Source organism: Adiantum capillus-veneris, chromosome 16, assembly GCF_014529385.1.
Source record: "Adiantum capillus-veneris isolate H3 chromosome 16, ASM1452938v2, whole genome shotgun sequence".
NCBI lineage: Eukaryota > Viridiplantae > Streptophyta > Polypodiopsida > Polypodiales > Pteridaceae > Adiantum > Adiantum capillus-veneris.
In genome coordinates this window covers 25,758,527-25,762,440 of record NC_140946.1, presented here as the reverse complement: position 1 = coordinate 25,762,440, position 3,914 = coordinate 25,758,527, and positions in this window count along the sequence as shown.

Below are 3,914 nucleotides of genomic sequence, written 5' to 3'. Positions count from 1 at the left end.
GCAACATCCTCAACATCGCCTACATCCTCAGAACCATGATGTATATCAATGCCCTACACAATATTCTAGACGCCCTTTGACACAAGATCATATAAGCCCACATAGGGTAATTGTCCCCATCCAATCTGTCCTAAGCAGCAAACATCTTGAACACATATGTGTTGTTGTGAGCCATGGTAAATGCCACACTTGATGTGAAAACTTCCCGAAAAGAGGAGAAACGAGGCGAGAACAACACATGCTATATAGCACAAACCTTAGAAGGCTGTCACGGACCTGTTATGCAAAAAACGGCACTCACATAAATTCTACAAAAATGACAAAATAGCTTGTGTAGTACTACTTGTAGTGGAAACGGAGGTCGAAATGAGCCCGAATAAAAAATCTGAGCAGACAAAGCTCTTTGAGCTTATCCAAAATATTTGTTGACCTAAAACGCTCGCCAAAGCTCATTGAATTCGGAGAAAGTGAGCAGGCATGTGCTGAAGCTGCTGATGACTAAGCTCGAGAGGACGCAACCTGCTCTAATACCAATTGTTGAAATTAGGGTTGTACGAAAACACACACAGCTTGGAGAAGATGAAGGAAGCTCAAGGCACACAAGATAGAGAGTGGATTACTTAGTGTGCAATGGAAAGATAGATAGCCCTAGAATGATGGGCGTAAATACAATGCACATGGGAAAAAGCATCCTAAAGAGGGAAAAAATACCTCGGCGGTCCTAAGTGTGTTCACGCACATCACTATCACATGTATATGGTAACAAGTAGAGAGAGTATTACTTAGTGTGCTGTGGAAATATAAGTTAGCCCTAGAGTGATGGACGTATATGCAATGCACAGGGGGGGAAAAACCTCCTAGTGAGGGGAAAAATGCCCCGGCGGTCTTAAGTGTGTTCACATACATCACTACCACATGTATATGGTAACAAATCCCTCCTGGAGTGATGCAGTTAACGAGAGTTGGTACATAGAGTAAAGGGAAGTGCCATGCCCTGACGACATGATCAATCCACAAAGGGGAGTAGGCCCAAAGCTTTGAAGAAAGCTTCGAACTTCTCACGAGACAATGCCTTTGTGAAAAGATCTGCAAGGTTGTCATGTATTGGCACATAAGCCAAGTTGATCTCTCCTGTTGAGAGCCTCTCCCTGGCAAAGCGGTAATGCACCTCAATGTGCTTTGTGCAAGCATGAAAAACTTAGTTCCTCGCAACTGCCAATGCGCTCTGACTATCAGTGTGAATTTCCAGACGAAATGCTGCCAACAAAAGCATTAGGAACATGTGATTTTCCACTCACAAAAGAACCATGAGAAGTGGCTGCATTACTGCTACCACCTTTTCTTTGAGCAGCAATAAAGGCATATTCAATTGCATGTTGTCTAGTCCTGTTTTTTCTGGAAAGCCACTCTTGCAATAGCAATGTGCATAATGCATCAAACTTGACAACTTCAGGATTTCCTTAGGTAATAAGTCTCCAAGTACATAACAAAAATATGGTAAGAATCTGGCAAGGCATCAAGAACAGTTTGCACAAGGGAACTGTTTGAAACGACTTCACCTGCAGAAATAAGTTGCTCATTGATATCCTTGACACCAGTAAGGAAAATGTCCATATCATCTTCCTCATGCATAATCTTCAATTTCAGCTCTATACGTAGCAATGCAATTTTAACCTCTTTGCGACTTGCATAAGACCAGCTAGAATATCCCAAGCCTTTTTTGCAGATTTCGTTGAACAAATGTGGGGAGGAATATTGCAGTGCATAAACAACACAATCAATGCATGAGCCTTTGCATCTTTTACATCCCAACAAGCTTGTTATGTCGTAGGCAAAATAACTCTAACAGCAGCAATCCTTGCAGCAAGACCTGCAACATCCTCAGAACCATGACGTATATCAATGCCCTGCATAATATTCCAGACGCCCTTTGACACAAGAACATGTTGCATCATATAAGCCCACATAGGGTAATTGTCCCCATTTGATCTGTCTAAGCAGCAAACATCTTGAACACATCTGTGTCGTTGTGAGCCATGGTAAATGTTGCACTTGATGTGAAAACTGCCCCGTGCTATATAGCACAAACCATAGAAGACTGTGAGGGACCTGTCATGCAAAAAATGACACTCACATAAATTTTGCACAAAATGACAAAATAGCCTGCGTAGTACTGTCTGTAGTGGAAACGAAGGCCGAAATGAGCCCAAATCAGAAATCTGAGGAAGTGAGCAGGCGTGTGCTGGAGCCGCTGGCAACTAAGCCTGGGAGGATGCAACCTGCTCTGATACCAATTGTTGGAATTAGGGTTGCAGGAAAACACACATAGCTTCGCGAAGACGAAGGAAGCTCAAGGGACACAGTAGAGAGAGTATTACTTAGTGTGTTGTGGAAAGATAAGTTAGCCCTAGAGTGATGGGCGTACATACAATGAACGGGGGGGAAAAACCTCCTAATGAGGGAAAAAATGCCCCGATGGTCCTAAGTGTGTTCACACACATCACTACCACATGTATATGGTAACAATATCTAGCATTGTTGTCACCATGTATACATAAGACTGCCAACCGTTGAGGAAAATAGTTTTCAACATATGACTCGGGAGAATCTTCTTTGCTAAGTCACACGTATGCCGACACTAGGAATCTCAATGTCTTCCTCCCCTGCATATTAAAACAATGCAGAACCTTCTAAATGTATGCTTTCTTAGATAACATAAGAATCCTTTGTCTAGTCCCGTTCAATCGCATACCAAGAAAGTAACTAGCTTTTCCAAATCCTTTGTTAAGATTTTTGACTCAACATCTGCTTTAAGTTGGAAATCTCGTGGGTGGATTTCCTAGCTGTAAGCATGTCATCCTTTGCTAAAAGTTTTGACTCAACATAGGCATAGCAGTCATGCATCTCCTTGTTCTCTATTATCCACAAAGTATAGAATAACGTGTTAGCGATGGGTGTTAGCAAGGGGATGGGTAGCCGACAATGTCTAGCCGCTTGACCATAGTGGCCTTCATCCCAATAGTATCACCAAAACTCACATCATACAGAATGCATATGTCATCCACAAACTTGGCTACAAGACCAACTTTTGCATGTATAGACAAAAGGTTCTTCTTGATCCTAGGCACATACAAAGCATCCCAAAGTGACGAGTGTGAAACAACTACCACAATCTTCCCAACACCCTTGACTAGATAAGAGGCATTATTGGGACACATGATAGTATTCCTGTTAGGGATGGTCTTTACAAATCACGATGATATGTATTGTGGTTAGTTGCACCACTATCAAAGTACCACACATGATCCATAGATTCTGCAATGCATGCATCATGAAGAACATATGAATTATATTAATAGTGTGCACTAAAAGCCCATTTTGCATCCTACACAACAATTGTCGAATTTTCATTGGAAGCACCATTTGCAATGGTTGCATTTGCCACTTCCTTTTGAGCCTCTTTAGCCTTTAGCTTATGACATTTCTTGATGAGATTATCATTTGTCCTACAATAATGACATTTCAATTTCTTCTTTCCTTTATTGCCCGACTTCTCACGGTTATTGTCGTTTAAAGAAGCAACGACTATGAGGGAAAGCTTGCCACTTGGAGAAGCATTGGAGGTGAAAACAGTGATATTCTTCTTTTGTTGTGCAACCACAAATGCATGTTCAAAATCACACTACGTAGCCCTTTTTTTGGATTGGGCTTTTTTAGAAATACAAGATAAGACCATCAAAATCTACATCATTGGGTTTATTCTTTGTCACAAGCCTAAAGGTGGAGGCAAAAGTCTGATAAGAATCTTGCAAAGCATCAAGAACTGTTTGCACAATAGGACTGTCAAGAATGACCTCAACAATGGCAATTAAATGATACTTAGGATCTTTAATTTCCATGATAAATGCATCAAT